The sequence below is a fragment of the Corvus moneduloides genome, chromosome 1 (assembly GCF_009650955.1).
Source record: "Corvus moneduloides isolate bCorMon1 chromosome 1, bCorMon1.pri, whole genome shotgun sequence".
NCBI lineage: Eukaryota > Metazoa > Chordata > Aves > Passeriformes > Corvidae > Corvus > Corvus moneduloides.
The window spans coordinates 106,110,597-106,135,500 of NC_045476.1; the positions used below are offsets into that span (position 1 = coordinate 106,110,597).

Here is a 24,904-nt window from a genome sequence, read left to right on the forward strand (position 1 = left end):
ATTTTTCTTACCAATAAAAGTGCTTCTGCTGAAAACCTGAGCTGAAAAACAATTATTATAAAAGTTCTCCAGTATTCCTTGATAGTAATACTGTAACTTCAGAATTTGCCAGAATTGGGCATAGTGGACCAAAGCCATCTCAGTGGAAAGATGTAGAACACAATATTGTGTAGTGTTACCTTATTTTTTTAACAGTTGAAATTTCTGAAAGCAACTGATGTCTTTTCCTGGTCTTAAAATCAAGAGTCATACACGGTTAGAAGGGGAAAAGGGATTTTACCTTGGTATTTATTTTAAGGATCCTTAGGTGTACACGTCCAGGTCATCTGCATTGAAATGCACCCCACCGAGTCTATCTCTGTGTCTCTGTCTCTCTCACAAATGCCTTTGTTTAAACTCTCCAAAGCAAGAAGTTTGGAATAGAGCTCTTCTTTCTCTCGCTTATACTCACTGTCCAGTCTCTCCAGCTTTTTCATAATGGCTCACTGTGTCCTCAAGCTCCTGTTTGAGGTGATGCAGATCCCTGTGATGTTGCTCCTTCATCTGCTCGATGGCCATTTCTGCCTCTATGCTCATATTTAATGGATTTCAGTCTTCTGAACCAAGTCCTTGGTCAGGCTCAATCCCGCCGTTGCCATGACTCTTCATGTCAATGTCAAACTCTTCTGACAGGGAATTTTTCAGGGAAGGCCTGAGCACTTTGCCTTGGGCATGGTACTCCTGCAGCTCTGAGTGAAGCTCATCGATCTGGTCCTGCAGCTCCCTGCACTGCTGCTCGTACTCGCCCCTCATCTGGGCCAGTCTCTCCTCCTGCAGGAAAAACTCTGCACTGGTGGGATCCAGGTCACCAACTTCTCAGCCAGGACATTTTCCAAGTTCCTCTGCAGTTTGCTTGCCAGACTTTCACACTCAGCCAGTTTTTCTCCCGTTTCCAACAGCTCTTTTTCCAGGCGGCTGTTTTCCTTCAGGGACAGGGCCTTTGTGAAAGCCAGGCATGCAGGTGCTCATGAAGCCTGAGAAGAGAGTTAGGAATTTCCCTGCTGCCAAAAGGATGAGGAATCAGAGTCTAGATTGTAGCTGAAAACACAAAGGCTCTCTGAAAATAGCACTGCAGACTCTGAAAGCCTTTCATATGCTCTTTCCATTTTCATTTTGCAAGACTTTCTATAAAAAAAAAGGAGCTGTATTATTTCTTCTTCATGAAGAATGACTTAAGCTGGACAGTCAATGTTGTGCATTATAAAAAAGCCAGAGGCAATGTATGGGAGCAGAGGTACCTGTTACTAAAACTGGCTGTGGGTCTCTCTGTCTATGTGCGTGTGAGTTTCAGTTTTGTTGTTCATCAGGTCTTGGTTATAAACATGCGATGCAGAATGGGTCCCCTCCCAGCCCCCCCCCCCCAAAAAAAAACAACACAAAAAAAAACCCCTCTTGTCTTCTTTTTTATCCTGCTTATCAACACTGAAAAGTATGTGTTTAGCTTTGTTAATCATGCTCTAAGTAGAAATGAAAGGCTTTAACTCATGCAGAATGTGGGATGTTATTATAAATGAGTTGTTACATATAAAAATGCAGAACCTTTTAAGGTTCATTTTAAGCTAGTCAAAGCGACTGTTAATAGAGGATTGGAGGACTGGAGCAAACTGTAACAATAAAGGAATCAGTGGAAGCTGTGAGGAATTTCACTATGTGGTGGCTGCAGATATTCAAGCCAGTGTAGGGCACCCAAGGTGAAGGACAGCTGTTATGAAATTTGTAATTAAAACATTTGCAATTTGTGTTAAGACAATTAAAGGGCAACAGTGGCAGGTCAGCTTTTAAAACAAAATTATAACTAATTCCATCAGCTGGCCATTTAGCAGCTAACCTGGTCATTTAGCAAATAAGGATGACTTGTATTGTTAGTCAGCAGGACATAATAAAACTTTAAAGAATTTCTTTTTAACTGTATGTTCTGTGTGTGGGTAAATACACCTTTTCAAAACAGTGCATCAAGGAATACCTCTGATACCAAAAAGACTACTAATAGTAGAAGCTATGTACCAAAAGAAAATACTAATATGTTTCTGTAGCCAAGGTTATGTTTTATGTTGGTTATATCCAGAGAATGCCTGGCTGTCCTTTTGATGGCAATACGTCAGTTCCTCAACATTCAGTGTGTGATGTAGGGAACAAACTGGTTAAACAGCAGTTGGCTGTCAAACAGCCTTTAAGTGCCCCTTAAAGTACTTTAGCTTAAAAGCACACCTTGTCCCTTTAAGGCTCAAATGTTAGTACAACAGCGTTTCTCTCCTAAGTAGCTCGAAGTAACTTCAGTAAGGGGTAAATTGCTTTGGTTATGCTCAGTTCTGCTAATCCTTCTTCTTCACCTCCTTTGCTCTGGTTCATGCATAATCCCTTCCCTCTCAGCTCAGGTGTCTGTTTCCGAGGAAGCTCACCAACATTTTTTTCCAAGAAATCTACTTCTTCCAAACCCTAGCAGGGCCCCATGATAGCAGGGAGTAGATTTGTTACTTGTTTGTCTGTTTGTTTGTTTTTCTACCTTTCTGTTACTATTCAGATGTCTTATTTCCCTGGATAAGAAAACAAGCACGTACTTTGCACTGAACTGCACTGCACAGCATTTAAAAATGTTCCCTCAGAAATCATGATTGCAGTGCACACTCTTCCCTTTCACCCCTGCCCTCTCTTGCTGTATGTGAACACCTATGGAAATAAATTCAGAAAGTAAGGGGAGAGAAATTCAACTAATTCAATGAAATTCAACATTTCATATGAAATTTGGAAAGCACAGCAGCTGGACTTCTTGACATTAGTCATCCTGTGATCAAGGCTGGTTTAAAAGGCATCTGTTTCGGTAACATTTTGTTCCTTTAAAGGCTCTCCTGCTCTTGTAAGCATCCAAAACTATCTGATTTCTTTTCAGAGTATATGCTTTTGCAGGTATAGTATTACCTTCTCCTCTTCAATTATTTAGTAGGTGTATAAATTCAAGTCAGTAGTTTGGTCATTTTTTTCTTACATTTATCTTAGAAAAACCTCTATTTTCTCATTATCTCAGTCCTAAAACTCTGAGAAATAAATGCAGAGGTGAAAGGTCTAAACTGTTTTTGAGGCTGTTTTTGCAAAAGGGAATTTAATGATGAGGTCTTAATCCCCCAAAGGAACACCTACAAAACTGACCTAGATGGCCAAAAGTATAGTTTTACATTTAAAAAAAGTTACAAGGATTCTTTTCTTCTCTATCAAGACAGATACAGAAAAGCAAAAAAGGGAATTATTTCCAAGCACACTAGGTTATTCACTAATGAGCATAGAGTAGAAGGATTAATTCTAATTGTAGAGGAAAGGTGGGTGTTGAAATCAATCATAATTACTGTAGTTAATTGGCAGGTTAAACATAGGACAGAGGTATGTTATGGTCTGCAACAACACATATTTATTGCTTATATACAGCAAAACATTCAATTTAGTCTTTATTGTTGGAATTAATGAGTCTTTTCATCGATAACAATTTTAGTCCTGTAATTAATAGCAGACTATGTACAGGAATATAAAAGGCTTCTTGATTTCAAACTTGACTGTGAAAAGTAGGGGTTTTTGTTCACCAGGAGAGGTGTTGGACTCCAAATAGCATGGGGAATGTAGACAAAGGATGTTTCCCTAAGTGTTTGTTTAATTGTTTGTTTGTTTTTTTCTTAATACCAAAGTCAGTCATCGAAAGTTTGTTCTAACTGTAAGTATATGAAATTAAGTAAATTTCCCTTGTTGTCCCTAGAGACAACAGAAAAGATAGGACCCAAAGAAAGAATGCCACAAAAGATGCCAATAGTTTCTCCATTAAAGAAGGCCAAGTTAATGTCTCTGTTGAGTTTTATCTGTCCCTGTGATGAAGCAGGATCTACTGTGCTTTCTCTAACGGTTGCACTTTGACCCTCACCAGGCTCTTCTGTGTCACCAGACCCCTTGGAGCCAGCCTAGCACCTGACAGAACAGGATGTCTGTGGCCAACAACTGCTCTGACAATGGAACAGATGTTTTTCTCTCCAGCAAAAGGATGTTGTGCCAAAATACTCTCATTTTGCTACTCCTTTCTCATTTCTTACCACTTAACTTGTTTCCTCTGGCATTTCTTCTTTCTGTGTTTTTTATCCTCAGTTCTCTTCTCTATCTCTAGATTTCTACCCCTTCATCTGTACCACCTATAATCTTTCTGTTCCTGCCTTTCCCAGCTCGACCACCAATTCCTCTTTCTCATATCTACAGAAATTATGCCCCTCTTTTTTTCTTTTTTTTTTAATACCTTCATTATCAATCCTTTCATCTTCTCAGACATCTGAAATACTTCTTATCTGAAAATGGGGCAGGTATAGCTCATCATGAGCCATTCAAAGGAGATACAGTGATTGCTGAAACTGCTCTTAATAATTTGTCTTGCTCCCTATTCCCTCTTCTTTCTCCGTCTCTTTCTTTGTCCAGATGAACCTCTGGATTCTTTATTTCTGAAAAAATAAAGGCAGAAATCACACTCTTACACCTTTCTTACCTATTTTAATATGTAAAGTACCTGTCAACCAGTAACATCAGACAGAAATAAGACATGAAATACAGATCTAGAGGAGGTTCCACTGTCTGCCTGCCTGGAGAAAATACGCATTTTGACATTGGTTAGTCACTTGGCATGAATATGTGTCTTCTTGGATGAACTTCTGTTGCTGTGGCCAGTTCCTGGGTCTCACTGAGTTGCCTCAGGCAGGTGCAGTGCCTGAAGCCAAACACTCTCTATGCTGGTTTTGGCTGAAACCATGACACTCTCCAACCAGCAGAACCTGGTCCCTCTCTGCCCTCTAATTACCTAGCTGCATCTACAGAGCATCATTCTTAATGGTCAGATTTCAACTTCCTAGACTTTCCTTCTTCTTAGAAGGAATAATAGCCATGTAATACTTTTTCTTTAAATTGAGTGATGTGATTTTCATCTGGTTTTGGTTTTTTGTTTGGTTTTTTTGTGTTTCTGATTAAACATGTTCAACCATAAAATGTTGGGATGATCCCAACCAGAATTGTCCATACATCATTGGAGGAAAGAAAACAGAAATATGGCACTACTGTCATTGTAAGTGTTTTGCAAATCAAGAACAACTGTGAAAGCCCCAGTGTACTGTGTCCTAAATTAGGCCAGAGGAGCATGCTTCACACACAAAAGAATGGTGTCAGGGCAATAAAAACACATGAAAATGGGATTCTTCTATGAGGCTGCTTTCATAAAGCAGCTGTTAAAAAAACTGATTAAGCACTAGGATATGAGTCTTACTTTCCACCAAGTCAGTAAGAGGTTTTTTTGTTGTGAAGGTCCTGAGCTGACACCTGATGTTGATTTAAAGGGACAGGTGATTATCCACAAAGTGAAAAATAATGTGGCATTATTCCCTGAGGTATAAACTGTGATAGCAATCAAAAAAGAGATAGAAGGCTACTATAATAATGGAAGGAGTGCTGTGCTGACACTGGTGGAGATGAAATGAAGTTGACAGGAGTTTCATTTCAGAGCTGACTGCACTGATGTGGCTTGGGTAGTTCTCAGTCCCCATGCCAGTTGTCAGTACCACCAAACCTGAGCCCCTCTCTCTTCTCCATCCTCTCCTCTGCTCCAAGCCCAAATTTACAGTTAATACTTTAAATTATCCTGCTATTGTTTACTATGTCCTATTTCAAAAAGTAAACAAATGGGCTACAAGACCCATCATTATTTCATGGCTTGTATTTTTTCCCTTAGCTTGAGAAGAATGTCTGGTTTTATTTCAGGCTACCATTCACTTTTCTGTGTTTCAGTTCTCTCTCTCTTTGCTTCTCTTTCTCCCCGTACCTTCCAGTGTCAATGGATTATAAATTATGAACAATATTCCTGCTTCAAGGAAGCTAGCTACTGCTTATCTTCTGGGCTGGCAGGGAGAAACCTTATATAAGGAAATGAATGTGAAGGAAAGAAAAGGTGAAGAAGGAATATTGTTAGAAAAAGAGGAAGATGCAAAAAGTGGGCATATTAAAATTATTTCTGTCTTTGGTCTCCTCCTTACCTCTGCCCTGTTACAAATATGTTCTTAGGACACAACATGAATTTTTGGAATGGATATTCATTAGTTATATTTAACTACAGACCTTTGTGTCCATATTTTCAGTAAAAAATTGCTCAAGAATTCCATGAGATTCTATCAGTTGTAGTAACCTCATATTTTTCATTTCTACAGGTATCAGTCTTTTGGCAGAAAAAAAAAGGCTGTTGTTTTACACATCAAAGGAAATTTAAATAGATGAAGATTATTATTCTTGCCTTTAATTCAGGGTCTTTGTGAATCACCACGATTGCAGATTTTTGCACAGATCCATATAAGGTGGAGATCTCTTATAGGTTAGGTTTGAACTCTAGAGTATATGTGAAAAAAATAATATTCCACTTATTTCATATGTCATTCATATATACATGACCTACTGTGCTAAAAAGAAGCAGTTTTCTTACCATTCTGGCAACAAACACACATTTTCTTGTAATTGTATTACATGAAATGCATATTCTTATTTCCCCAGGTCAAGGGAGGTATAAAGTAAACTCTAGCTTAAAAAGAGGATCCATAAGCATGTGGGATTCTGAAGATAACTGCCTCAAAATTTCATGTATACAATTTATGTTTTCCCTTTTTATTTTGAGTGATTTAACCTGCAAATTTCATCCAATTATACACCTGAGTTAATTGTCTTGCATATTCTCTACTGTCAGTCATAAGGAGTGTTACACAAAGGCTAATAATAATAGTTTTGGCTTTCTGTAGTTCTCCTGCACCCTTGAAAGGCTTTGGATTTTCCCCTGGCATTCTCAGTATATGAGATATGTTGAGACATGCTGCAACAAAGTGTTATTGTTATTAGCAGATACAACTTTTGTTACCTTGGTTTTGGGTATTTGCTAGGAAAACTTTTGAACTGGTGTTGCCAAGGAGTGAATTTGACCTGGTTCATGGTCTTCTCACCTGTTACAGACAGAATTCTCATTAAGTGCCTGATATTTTTATTCCTGAAACATCTTGGTGTTGCTGGAAGCATATCAATTGATAACAGAACACCTTTTAAATAAATTCAGTATTGAATAAACACCTGTTCATTAAATCTGTAGCTGTCTCTGTGCAGTTTGGTAGCAGATGCTCTTGTGATTATGATACAGACTGACAGGCAAGTTAGATACTAATGAACTATACTACTGATGCGTCTGGATGCTCTAGAAGATTGCAGCACAAAAAACTCTGTATTTCTCTCTGAAATAAAAAATTCCTTTCTGCATGGAGGACTGAAAAATCATTTTTAGTTTAAGACCATGTTAAGATCCAAATTATTATTTGATATTTGACCCAAACTGAATTCTCTAGGTGCTTTTCCTAAGCCTTTTATTTTCAGATGTGTACTCTTGCAGAAAAGGATTTCTGGTCAAGGAAGATGAAATTTCAGAAGCACAGGTAGGAAATGGAATTTGTTCTGATAATACTGAGCTGTCTAGATAAACTGAGAGACTCCGTTAGTCTTTTGCAAAAGGCTGACACGAGATGTCTAGACGGACAAGTTTGTACAAATGCCAAAAAGTGAACCCAGAGTCAATCTTTCTTTCTTTTTTTTTTTTTCCTGTGCACTCAGAAGTAGCTTGAAAGTCATAGGCAGGTTGAGTAAAATTAAATTTTTCTGCCAAAGATTTTGGCCTCAGTGCTTTGCTACACCCTTAGTGGTTGACCCACAAAAAGGTGTCGGCCGACCACTAAGGGAGAATAGAATAGAATAGAATCGAATCATTTCAGTTGGAAGAAACCTAAAAGGATCATCTAGTCCAACTGCTAGTGGGATCTCTAAGAGATGAATCACAAGAAAGCTCAGAGCAATGTATCCCTGGCATGAATTATACTGCCACTGAGAGACAACTCCACTTACTCCTAGCCCAACACAGTTCCTGCTCTGTTCTCTCACTCCCTCAGCAGCCTGTGATGGCAGCAGCCAGCTGCTGCACTTCCAGGTTTTTGCCCTTAGTAAAAATGAGTTATGTCTGGTGGCAAACACAGCTCCTTACTTCAGCTATGTCTCCAGCCAGTCCTGAAAGTATTTTCAATGCCCAAAATTCTGCTTCTACGCATAAAGCTTAAGAATGGATTAATCTTAAGAAAGAAGGTAAAGCAGTGAAATGCTGTCTTGGTGGGAGCTACTGATAGCTGTGAACATGAGATTCTTGGACTGAAAGTGAAGGTTCTTACCTGGGTAAGTAATAGCATACAAGCCTGTAAAACAAACATAGGAATAAGTGTTCATGAGAGACTTGCACTAAGCCTATGCTTTTCAGAATATTCAGGTATTATCTGGAAATAATATGGGAAGTAAAGTGAAAGGAATCCTAACAATGTAAAGTATTCAAAGTGAGAGTAAGACTGTGAGAACCAGTGAAAGGGCTGCCTGAGCTAGGTGGGGAGAAAATGGCAGAAGAAAGTCAATGTAGATCAGTGTGAAATGATGTAAAGAGAACTCCCACACCAAAACCTAACTTTACCTGTGCAGCGATGCAGTTTAACCAGCCATTTGGGAATCTGATCTTAGGGTTGTAATAGTTTTTGAAAAACTCCAAGCTCCATTCCAGCAGCTGGAAGCAGATAGGATATTAAAAATTATTAGGAAAAGAATCATGATGAAAATATCCCTACATCTTTATTTCAAATCATGGGAAATTAACATCTATTATACTCTGTGACATTCTTGGTTTTTTATCTCCTCAAAAGTACTACACCTTCAAAATGTTCAGGAAAGAGCAGTAATAATGATCAAAGGAACAAAATAGCTTCAAGTGAGTAAAGAACTACTTTCTGTCCTGTAATTACACCCTTCCCAAGGCATTTCCTATGGGCTTCTCTTGGGGACAGAATGTTGGCTGTGAGGGCCTTTGATGTGGGCTGGTATGGCAGTGCTTTGGCTCTGCTGTGTCTGTTGTGGAGGGAGGAGTATGATACCAGGGCAAACCAGCAGAGTTAAATTTCACTGAAACACAATATTCCCCACTGCTTTCCTTTGAAGAAGTGCTGCTTTCCTTTTAAAAGGGAAGTGTAAGAGTGAGTAAGGCTGCAAAGGAATTCAGATTAAGCACTGCCTCAGCTTGAGAAGTTCAAACACACACCTTCCATCTCTAAGGGGATTTCCTCCCTAAAAGGCTGGAATTAAAGCTATTCTCCAAATAAATATTTAATCTGGCTTTTGAGTTACATTTGGCTATGTCTTCATTAGCAAGCAGCACAGCAGAACAGGAGGAGATCTTTAGAGTGACTCAAAAGGAACCCAGCTCATGTGCCAGGGATGGCTGCAGGGATGAACCATGTGCTAGGGGAGTTTTGTGGAGGGTTTCACATCACAGCCATAACCCTGATACAGCACTACATGCTAATATGGATGTGCTCTATGGGAATCTAGTTCTTAGCCCTGTGTATAATCAGGCTAGACATTAACAGGAGACTGACAAACCTTGTGTTCCTTCCCCCGATACAATAATTATTCTTCTAAAATATTTCCTTCTTTTTTTGCAGTACGGCAAAATTTGAATGGAAGAATGGCTCAGACTCATCCGTAAACAAGTATCTAGGACAGTCACCAGAGGATGATAATAATATGGGTTCGCCTTTGGGTTGAGAATAGTGCTGCTCTGCGGAGTCCTCATGAAGTATTGCACTAGTTCCATCAAACTCTCCTCTCAACTGCTTTAAGAATGAAGGTATAACCCCATCTCTTTGCCAAAAAAGACATTTTAGGCTACTATGACAAGGTGTTTATGAATCTTAAAGAGGTGTATGAAGCCCTCTCACATTCTTCCTAAAAGAGTGAAGACATGCAAGTCATTTCAGTTTTTTCAGTGTTTTTAAAAATCTAATGCCTGGTAAATCTTCTTGGAGATGCATAAATTTTTCTAAAATTACAGATGAACTCAATAGTTAAACTCAAAATAAGAACCGAAATTGTGAATTTTGCTTTACAGTTGTACAACAGAGCCTTTTTTTGTCTTTAACAAAAAGGAAAAACTAACAAGGAATGAAAATAGCATTCTGTCGAGGTCTTTCTGTCATGTTTAACATCTTAAGGTCTTCCAAACCCTTACATTATGCTTTAGATTACTCTTTCAGTTTATCAAATAGTGAATTGTTAGAAAGAGATTTTCTTAAAGAATGTGTAGGCAGTAACTTGCTTATCTTCACCTGTATCCAGCCTACCTCATCCTGGACCTCAATGCTGACAGAAGCTGCATGTGTGGTACCAAGGGCCATTTCAGTTTTCAGTAGCCAGAATGTTATCACTTGATTCTTTCTTCACTGACTTGGATTTTGTAGCAAGGTGTTAAACCTAAAATCCATTTTCACCGCAGTGAAAAAGTAATTCCTTCTTCTGCTATTACTTTTTCATTGCTTATGCTGTTGTCTAAAGACTCATTTAGGGTTAAGCCCCAATAGACCCTATTGCCTTTAGACATTAAACAAATTCCTCTGAACAGTAACCCCAATCACATTTATGGACATAGGTGCTGTCTAAATTGTAGTCATTTCCTGACAAGGACTGTGAAAGCAAGAGTTTTAGCCAAGAACACAAGGAATTTCTCAGCTTCTTACGTCTGGGGATTTTTTGGTTGGTTGGTTGGTTTGGTTTGGTCAGGGGTTTTTTATTTATTTTATTTTTAATTTACTGCAATTTTCAGACTGTTTTTCACAACACAGTTCATTAACTACCTCCTTTAAAAAATATCACTCAAGTGTGCTGCAAATATCTTTTGGCTTAGCCATTTTGTTTCCAGGAAGCAGGATGGTTAACTGCAGCCAGAGCATGCCCCAAGTTCCTAACATTCCCACAGGAGTAATGAGGGTTTGTTGCACAGCACAACATTCATTGCATTAAACAGGGAGTGACTGTAAAACTTTCTGGAGGCTTCCCACTCTAAGCAGCCATCTATCCTGTGTTATTACCTGTTTTTTATCTGCTACTAGTTTTTCCTCTGGTAGAGGGAGTTGTCTGGCTGACAAAATAATGCAACCCTCAGCTTTGATTTCAGTGGAGAAATATTTTCACATTGATATATGCATGCAGTAACTCAAAGAATTTACTTTTAATTGCTTTCTAATAATAGTTTTGAATGACCTATAATTGAAAATACTTTTCTTTGAGGTTTCTCCTTAATTGCAGCATTAGCTTTTTCCTTGCAGTATAACCACGTGAAACAAAGACAAATGCTGGATTCTGCGCCTGGGACAGTGTAATTCTGGATGCCTGGGTATAAGTATAGAGTGAGGGACAAGAGGCTGGCAAGCAGCCCTGCAGAAAGTGATCTGGAGATTTGCTTGATGGGAAGTTCATTATGAACCATGAGTGTTCCCTGGTAGCCAAAAGCGCCAACTGTATCCTGGGTACAGAGAATGGGTCAAAAGAAGTGGTTGTCCTGCTAAACCTCAGCACTGCCTGTGGCCTCAGATAGACTATTCTGTACAGTTTTGGGCTCCACAATACAAGTAGGATATAAAAATACAGTGTGATGATCCAAGGTGGGCAACAACACTGATGAAAGGAGTGGAGGACATGACTTGGGATGGGTGGGTGAGGATACTGGGTTTGTTCAGTTTGGAGGGAATGCAGGGGTGATCTTGTTGTTGACATGATGTTGTTCCTCATTATGGGGACAGAGGTGGGGGTGCTGATGTTTACTATCTGGTATCTGGTCACATGAAGAAATGGCTTAAAGTTGTAGTTGGAAGTTCAGATGAGATACTAAATAAAAATTCTTTACTGAGAGGATGGTCAAGCACTGGAACACTCTCCTCTAGAGAATGGTTATGGCCCCAAGCCTGTCAGTGTTCAAGAAGCAATTCGGCAATTCTCTTAGACATATGTTTTAACTTTTATGTTACAGTTTGTGAAGTTAGAAGTCGGACATGCTTATCCTTGTGGGTCTCTTCCAGCTCAGGATATTCTGTGGTTCTGTGATCCTGGTACCAAGGTAAACCTATCCTTTAAACCCATCAAGAGGAAATTCATCTCTTCTGTGCAATTTTTTCACACTTTTGCTTAATTATATAGTTAAAATAGATATTCATACTAATTACTGTGTTCCCCCCTCCTTTACAGAATTTTGGAAAATGGTAAGTAAACATATACACCAAAACCTATGAAAAGCAAAATAAGAATAAAGCAATACAAAATGTACTTTTTCAACTTTAATTTGTGTTTACTTATAAGAAATACTTCTGTGTGTATTACTGCTTATAGCACTTTCACATAAGCCTTATTTACAGTGCAGCTTGTTCTAATAATTAACATAAGCCCTAAACACACTAAAGAACAAGCTAATGCTATTCAAGTTGGAAATAAAAAGCCTACATAAATGTTGAGATAAATACTTTCTAATTTATAACATATTTTGCAACTTAAATATCACCCAGTTAAACTCTGTCCTATTTTAAAAATATTTGTATAATAAACACCTGCTTTAGGATCAGACTTGTGAAAAATAAATTCTGTTATACATATAGGTGTAGCTGCAGATCCTTAAAATTTGCATATTTCCATTGGAAACTCTCTGATATTAAGCAGCTGAGAAACTGGACTCTTGAAGTCCCTTAAAATTAGTCTACAATTAATGAAAATGTCCCCAGTTAGATTAATCTAAAGCAGGTCATGGTCCATTTCAAAAACAGCTGTTTGTATAACAAAAGACAAAGAAGTATAAATCCTTAAAGTTCAGTGGATGAGATATATTAGTAGTTTATGGATAAAACTAGCATTTATATTACAAGTCAGCATGTGAAGCCCTTTGAAGTCAAAAAATTAAATCCTTGTAATTTCAAAGTCAAACTTTTCACAAAGAAAAGATACTTACATGAAAGACTTCTAATTAAATATTGAAGGACAGAGAAGGAAGTCTGACAAGTCGATTCTTTTCAAACTTGCTTGAATTTAGGCAGTTGGTACCTTTAGCTCTGTCCAGATTAAATGAAGGCAAGAGGAAAAAATGGCTTTATTGTGTATCATTCATGCTGGTTTGGATAAAGGTGGATATAGTCTGACTGCTACAGATACCTTTTCTTCTTTTTTTCTTTTTTTTTCTTTTTTTTTTTTTAATTCTAGACAGCCTATTTCCTCTGTTGTCAGTTTTCCCCTCCACACTTGCATGATTGGACTTGGATCAGGGAAGACAAAAATCCTGCTACCTTTGTGCATCACCTCTTTCCTCTTTCTCACTGTTGTTGATATTTTATCTTGCTTCTGAAGATGAGATATCATTGCAGTCATTGTGATTTTTCCATTCTAGACAGTCTGTTTACTCCCACTGGGCACAGCAGCATTGTGGTACTTGAGCACTTCCCCACTTCGAAAGATACCCATTTACTTTCAAGAGCAGAGTTTGCTCGAATAGTCACTTAAACTTGCAAACAGAAGAGGGATCTGAGCATAACAGCTTAAAATATCTTTATTACCACAGTAACATTGCTATGAAAGCAAGGTCTGCATTTTATCTCCCTTTTCATAGTCTTATTTCCATATTACTTGGATTTATATTTTAAAAAAAACCCTTTTATAGTTAAAATTGTGACCTATTACCAATCACATATCTAGCAATACCTTTTTTGAAAACCATTTCCATGCATGTCATTCTAAATCAGGTGAAGATGTTTTTTTAGATGGCCCAAAAATACACCTTATTTTTGCATTACTTGTATATATTATATGAATATTATGGTATGAACGTACTAAAACTGAGTGTGGAATAAATGCTATTGAATTCATGGGAGATTTTTAACTTGACTTTATGAGTATGAAGGAGTTCTTTAATGATATAAAAGTACTTTTTAAAATGAGCGAACTAAACTGTAATTTGGAAGAAAACTTATTTTACTGCTTCTTGCTACAAAGTAAGGTAACATTAGATTTTTCTCCTGTTGCTTGTAGTTGTGGTAATCTTTACCACAGAATATAAAAGCATTCATTAATTAAAGGAATAAACTGCATTTAAAAATTTGGATCGTTTGAGTTATCCCTCTAATGTAAAGGTCATGGACTCCTGCAGTTGAACTCTGGGACCTACTGAAACAAAATTAAAGTTCCAATCAATTTCTGTTTCCTTGCAGAAGGGGAGAAGAGTGAAGAGAGTTGTAAAGCTACTGGTCATCTGGAAACCATGCCATCTTAAATCTTTGTATTCCTTTTCGATTCTGAATTCCTGAGCAAATGCAAAATATTACCAAAAAAAAAAAAAAGAAGGAGGAATTTGAAGTATCTGTTGGTAAAAATGCTCAAATTTAATATTGGTTCAGGGAAAGTGCCCATTGAAGTTAAGGTGATCTCATACTGTTTTTTAGAAGGACTAACTCTGTTTTACAGACTCTGCTACAGAGAGCCAAATGACACTATTCTCCAGTTCTGTCTTTTCAGGGAAAACACACAATCCACACAGCTGAACCTATTCAACTTCACATCAGTGGTTACAAACACATATAATTCAGTCGAGGAGCTCCTCAGAGGATGTTATTGAAGTGCTGCCTCTATCTGATTTACATGTAAATGTAGGTATTAATATTATATAGCAAGTAAAGTAACGCACAGGGTTTTGGTATTACTCTAGAGGCTTTCAGAACTTTTCTTGAGTAAAAGATTAATAGAAAACAGTAAAGAAAAATCAGGGTTCTCAGCCTATTATGAAATCCCTGTTATAGTGTCCTAACTATTTAATTTGGAATTCTGTCGATAAAGTGAATTTCTCTCTCTCAGAGTATCAGTTTCTAGAGATCGTTTCAGTTATTAATAGTTAGATAATTAAACATCTGGAAAAAACCTGAATATATTAGATGTGAACCTTTTTTTTCTATATCTGTGTGGGAAAATAAAAGGAAAAGCTTTCATCTGAATGATGTTCTGTGTCACAGCATTTCAGCGTTTCTTATACACACCTTTTAGGATGTTATCATGAAATCGGGATGCGCTATATAAATATCAACATTTGTTTTAGAGTATTTCTGTCTGATGTAATTTAAAAAAAACACATTTTAAACTTTTTTTATCTAAATATTTGTTGATTGTTTCATGTGTGACTCAGATGTTTAGAAAGAATGGTAAATAAAAGTGAACTTTCTATCTTTCAATGGTTCCTTGCCCATCAGACTGTCTTCAAATTAATTACTTCTGATTATGAGTGTAACACATATATATGCTTGTTTCCTACAGCATTGAAAAATTCTGTTTACCCCTAATTCAAAAATCTATGAGACTGAACAACAATTATGATCCTGTTAGATATTAGATTTCTACTTTTTTTCTCCTTTTTTTTTTTTGGTTTTTGTTTTAGATTGATGCTAGTATTATTAGATACAGCAGGAAGTTTTTTTAAAAGAACTTCAGTACCACAGAGCTGATAATTTTTTGTCTCTTTTTCTTTGGCTGGACATCTGGTGGCCATTAACAACCAAACATTCTGATGTGTTATTCATCTGTGTTGATATTGCACGAAGGACTTTGCCACCTGTTGAATTTTTATTCACTGAATAAAATTATTGTATTTAGACAGAAAGCTTTTACTACTTTGAGTTAAATGTGAAGGACGTACTATCAGAATGTGAAGTTCAGCAGGCAGTGTTCACAAAACAGACTAAATCCCAAAATTTTGAATCTCAAGAAGTTTAATTCTTCAGGGAAGGTTTGCTTGCATTTGTTTGGAACTGCACATGTGCTTACAGACATTGAGTAATATGTTGAGCAAGTCTCTGTCTCAGAAAGTATAGCTGAAGTCTTTCCCACTGATTTTTGAGGACTTTCATTCTTACAATAGGAGGGATCCCACACTCTGGCCCTACCATTGACAATCTATAAGGTGGTATGGGTTATTTCTCATTAATCTGAGATCATGACAACAAACACTCTGAAGATAATAAAGGAACAAGCCTGCTGCCAAACTTAAAGGAAACAGGGTTACAGATCTAATCTCTCTTTATCACCTGTATGCCAAATGGAACAAGAGGAGGTTTTTCAAAATGTAATTCAGGAATTTATAATAGAAATCTAGTCTACATAGCTCAAGTAAAGAAATGTCATCATGAATTTCAAGGATCCAGTGAAATTTGGCATTATATGCAAAATAATGTGGAAATTTCCCAAGTAGTTAATAGACATGAATGCCTTTGAAAGCTTTCAGAGGGCGAGCATGCCCAACTCATTTTAGGTTTCTAAATTAAGGGTTTAGTCACACAGGAGGTAATGCTCCTTTCTGATCAATGGCAATCAAGAAAAGCTAGAAGTGGTTTAAAATGTACAGAGTATAAAGGTTTAAAGTATACAAAGTTAAAGGGAGATGAAATGCACGCACATTTGTGCATAAAAATGAGGTGTCACTGCTCTACTTAAGACTTGTGGCTATTTTGAGGTGCTCAGCATCAGAAAGACTAATGTCTTGGGAGAATGTAGGTCATGTCATCCTGTGTTAAGGGGAAATAATATTTTGCATATTTGGAATAACATAGATTGCGTGTGATAAAATTGAACAAACTTCACTTGCCAGTGAGTTTTCTACAGCTGTAAACATGTTTGTGTATGTGTGGAACCATGAGATAGATGAAGACATATCTTAGGTATTTAAAAATGTCATGGGTTAGCAAGCAGAGTCCTGGAAGTGATGTTCTTCCAAAGGGGTGCTTACAGCTTCCTCTGTGACCTGACAGAACCTATCAGCTGGCCAGTTTGAATACGGATGATTCTTTGAGCCACTTAAAATTGTGACCCCCTCTGTGATCCACACTTAAGAATAGACAAACCCTTCCCCACAGCTCTGTCTCGTTTCCGGCACTGGGACAGGCCGGGCTGGGCCACGGCCATCCTGGAGCTGATGGGCCCTGTTCCACCTGCAGAAGCCCCCCACAGCCCTGCTGTGGGCAGCTGGAGCGGCTTGGCTCTCCCTCTCCAGTGCGGCCAAGATTCAGCCAAAAGCTGCCCACTGCTGTCTGGCAGAGATCATGTGACCAACAGCGATAAGCGACATTCCAGCTGCAAGGTCTAGGTGAGATTAACCCTTTTAGTGCTATGAAGAGCTGAAAACATAAGGGAAGAGAAAGAGGAGATGCTTAAAGCTGAAATTCTGTTGTAAAGCTATGATATATCAGAATACCCGTTGTAATTTCATGAAGGCATGGGGGGTGGAGCGTTCAACTGGTACTTGAGAGCAAAAGCACCTGTGCTGAGATAGGCAGATGCTGAAGCAGCTGGAATTTCATGAGAAGTCTGAACAGGGAGAGATGGAAGCGATGAGGACTTTTGCTCCAAATGGGAAAAGAGAAAACTTCAGTTCCTAGAGATGTTCCCAGAGATAGTCCTAAAGATGAAGATGAGGAAGACCCTTTGCTCCCAGGGAAGAAGGGCCTCTGTTCTTAGAGATGAAATACTCCCAGAGATGGGTGAAGAGAACTTTTGTTTCTGAATGGCTCAACCTTAAAGTTGTACCCCAAAAAATTTCAAGAGTGGATCCTTGAAAGCAGTTGTGGGAAAAGCTGCAAACTGGGGGAAGGGACTCACATGCGAGCAGAGAACCAACCTGAGCAGCTGTCTCGTTGTGATAATGTTTTCATAGCATGGACAAGAGGGACTCCTCTTCCTAAATGGACTGAACAAGGTTATTATGGAAGTGGTAAACAGACTGAACATCTCAAGGGATGTGACTGGGAGAAGGGAGAAAGGTGGGGGGAGGAGAAGTGTTCTGAAAGTGTGGTATAATTATTTTTTTCTTCTTTTAGGTCTGTTAATAAACTTCTTTATATTCTTTCAAGTTTGGTGCCTGCTTTACGTTTCTCCTGATTCTTATCTCACAGAAGGTAAACAGTAATTTTGGACCAAACCACTACACTGAATTGGTGTTTCTGCCTGGTTACGAACCTCTCCAAACTCTGGAATAACTGTTATCTCAGAAGCCTAAAAATTTTGCATTAAGTTCTCATTTCAATCAAATATGCATCCTAATAAATTTACTTTGGGCTTGTCTTTAGCTTTAACATGAGGTGTTAGGACAATATGCATTTCAGTGAAATACATAATTTCACTTGGGTTTTGGGGTATGTTCTCCCTGCATGCTTACAGAAATTCCCTACAATTGAACACCATTTCCTGTAGGGAGATGACTGAAAGCTTTAGAGCCTATGGCAGTTAGGATCTGTGTTACCCATTTAAAAAAATTCCAATTTTCATTTAAATATCACAGAATCATCAAGGTTGGAAGATACTGCCAAAGTTATCGAGTCCAGCTGTCAGCCTAACACCATCCTCATCACCCCTAAACCTATCCCCACATATATGTAAAATAATAATACCAAGTGTTTTGTGCCATCTGAAAAAGTAACCTTACTCTATTAAGTCACCTATGCAATAAAAGTGACACTTTCAGATTAAAATGGCTTCAGATACTGTAAACTTGAAAGTTGTCTTCCATCCCTGATTATAGTCTTTGCTGCTCCTATTCATAGGAAAAAAAATAGTTCAAAGAGGGAAAAGAGACATTGTGGATCATCTAGTCCAAACTCATCTAACTTCAAAGCAAAATTAGGATGCTCAAGGCCATAGCTACACAATAAGTGATTCCACTGTTACATTTCTTTGATGTTTCTATGTGCAAAATAGAACTCAAATTTACTAGAGAATTTTGCAAAACCTGTTTGATATTTCAAAAGTATGAATAAGGTGTCTTCCTCAGATCTTATTTTATTTTTCCTCTAACTGATTTCAAAATCCCACAAAATAAACAAAATATTTTTTGATTTATGAAGACAGAACCATACAGTTATGACCAAAAAAAAGAACAATCTTTTGACATTGGCTTTCTAAGACAAATGATCAATCACATAATGAAGTCCATAAGAAGTACAGTTCACCAAGGCAGCCAAAATTTTGTTAACTTTGGTTAGCTTAGTCTAAAGTACAATAGGAATGTATCTTCTCTCTTTCAGGGTAAAACCCATCATTTTAAATTTCTTAGAATTGGAAGACAGCTATGTCAGTACAGACCTAAAATAGTGGAACACTTTTTAACTAAAGAATGAGATAGAGGAGACACTACAAGGAGTATAGGTAGAAAGTCTTCCTCTGTCTCAACAGATGCATTTTTTTTCTCTGAAGTGATTTTCACATAGCTCTTTATGCGCAGAATTACCTTTAATGTATTTTTGCTTCACATGCAGTCTCTTGATCAGCTTCTGGCACAGAACAGATTTTCAGTCTTTCTGTCTGGCTTCCAAAAATCCTCCATTTCCATGTTGTCACACTGTCCTTCAAATACTTCTGCTAGTATATTAATAGGGCTCCTTAGATGTTTTCTTCCCCTTCCTAGAACCTATGCTAAATTAGATATGTATCCATTTCTGGAGGAAAAACAAAGTTTCTCTGACCTTTTTAATCTTTAAAATTTTAAATACTACATCAAAATCACATTATTACTACTTGGTATAAGGATCAGTAGAATTTAAAGAGTTCTATTGCAAATACTGCAGAATTTGTTTGAAAGGCTGGACCACTCCCTCTTTTCATTTTTTTCCATTGTATTAACAGGGAGCAGAAGTACAGCTCCATTCACTGCATGGGACAAAATATTTTAAATTGGTAGCCAGCTCTTTAAAATTCAAAGTATTTGAAATCTAAATATGGTTTTAGATTCAATTTTCTCTTCTCAGCAAACTACAGAGAGAACTATCTATTTATTCCACTTGAGAATTCAGGGACCTTACAGGGTATTCAAAGCTGGATCATTGCATAAATAGGACCCAGTTTTGCTCTCTCCGGACCAAAAAAAAATTAAGCAAAAATTCTACTTGAAATAATAATTAATTACCTTGCAAGTGAAATGAAAATGAAGTAACAGACTAAGATATCATAGAAACATATTTATTTGAGTTGATAATACTAGCATATAACAGGTTTTGATATCTGAAATAAAGGTGGTATTCTTAAGTGAAGGTGGCACAACATATTTCTTTTAAAAAGTAATATATCAACTATGAGAACAATGGATGTGATTTTTAATATTGCATCTTAACTGTAATTCAGTAATTCAGTGTGTGACACCTGAAGTTTTTTTCCCAGGAGTTGGCTTTATACCACTGTATGTACTATATCATAAATGTGATCATTCTGGAGATACAGCATCCAGAATCTGCCCTCAGTAACAACTACTTTAGTGGGTAACAGTGGCACTGATGTGTTCCTAGGTCACAGATTGGCCCACGATTTTCTGATTATTTGTATTTAAGAATTGTATCTTCATTCCTTCTTTGAACAGCTATACTGAATTGTAACCTCTGTGAACAAAATACATCTATCCTTAAAAAACCTACTGGTTTACTTTTCTTTTTTTTTCCAATCTACAGATAATATTAAACTTTCTAATCTGTCCTGGACTCAGAAGACTGAGTATTTTTTCTTAGCTTATCTATTCCTGAAAGGATTTAGACTCTAAACAAGGAAAAATTAGCGTGGACTTCACTTGGAAAATTTGAACTTTAATAAAAATATGTCCTGCAGATTTCACTGGCTTTTAAGATCTTCATCCAAGATCTTCTGAGTTCCCATGTGGTGAGTTTGGATGATAAAAGGATAGGCCACATGAGATTGTGCCTCCCATTAAATGGCAAAACAGATTCAACACAGAAAAACCGGTTTCAAAATAGCTGATTTCTACTTAGATAACAAAATACCTTATTGAAAAGTTATTTCAATTATTTTGTATACAATAAAAAATAATACTATATTTACAGGTGGATAATATTTATTAAAACTTTCTTTGGCTCCTTGGCTCTGTGCCTTCAGTTTCTGAGCTGAGAGTGTCTAAAATATAAATTCATGCTCTACCTCTTCAGGAATCAGCACTGATCTTCCTTTAGAGGTTGTTGAGTCTTGTTGGTGACAGATACAAATAAATATAGGATAATGGCACAGGTCAGAGCAATAGTAGTTTCATCCACAGGGAGATTCACAACATATAGATTAAGTTTTTGATCCATAACCCCACTCCCAAGAGCCACTGTCTCCACTAACTGAAGGCTTTATATTAGCTTGTCAACAAAGCTCCTCACTCTAGGACCCTTAAATCTGGTAAACACCACCTAAAAGGGTGGAAAACTTTAAAAGGGGAGTTGAACTGCTGCAGAGGCTCAGGAGCAGACTGTAATTCATTCCTCATATAAAGGCCAACTACCATGCTCTCATGGAATAACTCTGATTTAACCCTACTTCAGAGTCCACTATTCTACCCTGGGCCCCAGGCCAACACTTGCCACTGCAGTGCTAAAAGCTCTCATGAGCAAACAGAGAACGGGGGAAACAACAAAGTAACAAAAGCCCCCTCTCCGACCCTCTCAGATCCTTCTACACAACAAACAAAACTATAAGAGATCTCTTAACACCAAACCCAGGTGCTAATAACAAAATACCAGTTTTAGTCACTCACTCACTCGTGCCTCTGTGTTGAATTTGGAAAATTCTTGGGGTTTTGGGCTCTGACGCCTCCTGGAATGTGGCAACTGCCCTCCCAAAGTGCTGGCAGGGGGAGCAGAGCTGAGCTGAAGGTTTCTAGAAGCCTCCTTATCCCTTCTGGTGGTGCCATAACTGATGCCTTGAAGTGGCTACCTGAAAACAGAGGCTAGACAAGATAAAGAGAATAAAAGTAGGTATTTATTTGAAGGGCCTTCAAAGGTACACCCTGGGCAGTCAAAAGCCTCCGAGGGGCTCCACTCAAGATGGACCCTGGTCATGAGTTCTTCCCACTTTTATAAGTTTGGTCCATTTGCATATCAGGGTTAATTCTCCAATTTACAGCCTTAGTTAATGATGTAACTACCCCAAATTTGCCCCTCCTCTCAAAGGCTTTAGTTTACATATTTTGGGGCCTGGGACAACAAGGTGTCCTTGAAGAGCAAACCTAGAGAGGCTTGTTATGTCTAACCAGTGTGAGAGAACAGTAGTTAACAGGCTGCACAGAACTTCAGAGTTACACACTAAGCAGTACAGGATCTGAAAAATATAGAAGTTAAAACCTAAGGCATCATTCGAAGAACCTTCTCTCTTTCTGTGCTCATTTTCACAGGTACAGCAGGGGTTTAGAAACTAGAAAACAGAACAGGGAGTTGTGTTTTCCATGTGACTGCATCTATTTTTAGTTTAATGGTTTTTGGCACCAGAAAGGCTAGATTTTATAGCAGCTATATTTCCTTAAATCTTTCATGACTTAAACTAGCATTTTTTTGTGGTTCTTGTTTTCAAAATTTGCTTATCACTGCCAGCTTTTCATCTACTAAAGAAATCAAATTTGTTCTGCTTTCATAACAGTACATTATGAATACCACATGGTGTCTCTGGCATTTGCTATTTTGTAAATTAGTTTAGAAATACCTGTGACGTTTCTTAGATAAATGATTGTCAATAAAAGAATTAGCAATATCTAAATGACATTTAGATATTTATAGAACCCTCTGTCATTCAATAAGATGAAATTATAGCAAAAAGAATTCCCTGTGGATTAAACACAATGTGCAGCTGATCAGTTATGTGCTAAAATGTCCCATTATTTCATAATATGTATTCTGCTAGTATGTTCTCTCTTGAAAATCTATGACTGGCTGCCAAAGCATTTCATTAGCTAAATGAACCATAATAGAGAGTAGATGACGTGCATGTGTTGGTAATCATTTATGTAGTTTGAAGTGAGACACGTTACTGAGTGACCACGTTGTTACGTGACTTTTCCTTATCACTTCTGATCTTTCTGAAAGCTGCTGAAAGAATTCAGCACTCTTGGTAACAGCCTGGTTACTTCCAGCATGTGGGACATCAATTAGTGCTCCACTTCTAATGAGGAGGGGTGGAATGAGCATGGGATTCTGTGGTAACTCTGCTTAGAGCATAGTGTTTCCTGCCCTGGAGGCTACACTCAGAAGCAGATCAACTCTGAATCTGTGAGGAGTAGAAATAAAGTTCTTTGGCCCTCAGCAGCAGCAGTGGATAATCTGTCCTACCAAACCATTTAAGCATAGCCTGTTTTATTCTTCCCAGATACATGAAAGTTAGGGCTGAGCAGGAGCTGGGGACAGGAACACAATAAAGTCATGGTCAGAGTTGCAGTAGTAATTCCAGAGAAAGAATCAGTAGAAAAATTATCAATATTGAATAGCAAAGATGACAGGGCATCTACATAACTTTAAGCAGAGATTTACCTAATACTTCACCATCTTAATCTATGTCAATGCCAACATTTGCTAGTTTTCTGTTGTCAATGTAAGAGGCAGTCAGTTTAGTTCATTGATGAGCTTTGCTCAGATTTGAAATATACCATCGCAGTCTACCTTCTTCATCCTTAATAAATTCTCAGGCCTTGCATTACCTTCATGGAAAGTTTATGTAGACAACATTAATGTACCACAGAATTGTCTTCTTTCCCCTATTGACTGATGGAAAACTCAGTTTTAATAAATTCTCAACATGCAAAAATTTTGACAAAGTTTAATATTTGTTGTTGATCATATTTCTAACTTATATAACAGGAAAGTAACTCCCAGATTGATATTTGTTGCTTATATGACCATTTCTAATATATTGAAGTGAATAACAATATGAACTGTTTAAAGTCTATATCTCAATTTTTCTGATACTTTATCTGGATATCTGTTTTCAGTTCCTTACAACTTTGTTACAGTTTAATCAATTTAAGCAGTCTTTTTCAAGAAGACATTTCTGGAACATGCAGAACATTTCAAGGAATAGTTCAGATTAAAACAATTGACATTTCTGAGGAGCAAGTTTGGAGAAAAGTGTTCTTATATCCAAGTTGGAAAGCAAAATAATACATTTTCACATTTAAAATTAACATTTACATTTAAAAGTTTTTAAACTCAAAATTAAAGGGTTTTATTAGCAATAATGTGACTTACCCAGCTTTAGTATTTATAAAAAATACAAAATTCATTTGTTACCCATGCAGACATCTTTTTATAACCTATCTAAATTACAAAAAAATATAATTTTATAAGTGTTGATAGGACTGTAGAAGACTTGCCTGTTATTTCCAGGCCTTTTTGTTCCTGCCTTTTCCTTCTAGTTCTTCCTCCAACCTGCTAACATCTAAGTTGGGGAGGAAAAGAGCTGAAAAGACCTGCTAAGAGTCTGTCTTCATTAACCATTAGAAGAATGAGAGGATGGATGTGATAGGAAAGGCCAAAAAGGAAGAATGGACAGATTTGGGAGTAAAAGGGAGAAAAAATTGCAAGGAGAAGAGTTATGAAGTAAATGAGCATAAATGATGGAGTGTGGTATAAATCAGTACAAGCCTGAGAACTGACCAGACCTAAAGGCAAGAAGACTGGGAGCATTGGGTGTGGTTGCAGAGATGCCTTTTCTGGGTCTCAAAATCAAGACTCATGCATGGTTAGAAGGGAAAAAGGCATTTTACCTTGGTATTTATTTTAAGGATCCTTAGGTGCACCACATCCAAGTCAAATGCACCCCAATGCACACCACAATGCACTCACACAAAAGATCGGGTATATCATTATAGGCCTTACTAATTAGCATATCTATCAAAGATTCCCCAACAAGAGGCTGCAATGAGCCCCCCTCCCCAGGGAACCTTCCCCTGGATGGTTCTATCTTAGTTTACAAAATGTGTTCTGGAGAGGACCTTGGGGTCTGGGGCACACTGATCCCTAGCGATGAAGCTTCTAAAATGTTTGGTCTCCTAGTTTGACAACCAAGTCCAAGAATGTAGGCTAAAAAACACCAAGAATACAGAAGTTATAAAAAGGTATAACAGGGGTATAAATAAAAGGCAAAAAATCATCATGGCATCATC

The 24,904-nt window shown here is 37.6% G+C and overlaps 1 long non-coding RNA gene across 1 annotated transcript; it reads right to left on the minus strand.

The window, feature by feature from the left end:
* Positions 1-758: 758 nt before the first annotated feature.
* Positions 759-24,688, minus strand: LOC116449551. Its single transcript, XR_004242432.1, has 5 exons — positions 24,587-24,688; positions 19,581-19,586; positions 19,335-19,338; positions 7,288-7,293; positions 759-768 (listed from the first exon to the last, which is right to left on the minus strand). It is a non-coding gene; the product is annotated as an uncharacterized LOC116449551 (long non-coding RNA).
* Between the last annotated feature and the right edge of the window lie 216 nt (positions 24,689-24,904).